The following is a 542-nucleotide window of genomic DNA, read 5'->3' on the forward strand; positions in this document are numbered from 1 at the left end:
CAAAATCCTGACCTACGTCCCTAAGAAATGGTCCTGTAGCATAGTAATGCAACGCTACACACAACCTAGTGGAGTTTGGAATAAATGTACTTCTTACTGCTGTGTCCATAAAAGGYTCRATTTCCACAAGGAGTGCCCGTACTGCAGTTCTGCTGAAGCGGAATAACTCAAGAAAACGCGGCTCGRGAATGYYGAATGGATCTGTCGAGTTCCTTTAAAATGCGCCTTTGTATTCGCAACATATTCGTTCTGTCATGCCGTATGGCGAGCGTTATTACCAATAAACTCATAGCTGAAACACAATCAATTTTTATTTATTAATAAGAATTAAATATTTATGCACACATTTCTATAATGCTTACTTTTCTCAATAATAGTTTCCCAAACATGAAGTTGTCAGTCCGATTCGARAGATTTCTTGTCGATTGGCGTTCCATTTCTCTCACTGTTTCATATTTTGTCGACTTATGCTTATAGAAACACTCGTTCTCGATCAATCGACTAATTTGGATCGAATCGAAATGACGTCACTATAATCGAGT

At 38.4% G+C, this 542-nt stretch overlaps 1 pseudogene; it reads right to left on the minus strand.

Annotated features, from left to right (window-relative positions):
• The window catches only part of LOC108973860, a 1,195-nt pseudogene extending 1,086 nt beyond the window's left edge, over window positions 1-109 (minus strand).
• Window positions 110-542: the final 433 nt, after the last annotated feature.

Source organism: Bactrocera latifrons, unplaced genomic scaffold (assembly GCF_001853355.1).
Source record: "Bactrocera latifrons isolate USDA-ARS-PBARC rearing strain unplaced genomic scaffold, ASM185335v1 scaffold_506, whole genome shotgun sequence".
Taxonomy (NCBI): Eukaryota; Metazoa; Arthropoda; class Insecta; order Diptera; family Tephritidae; genus Bactrocera; species Bactrocera latifrons.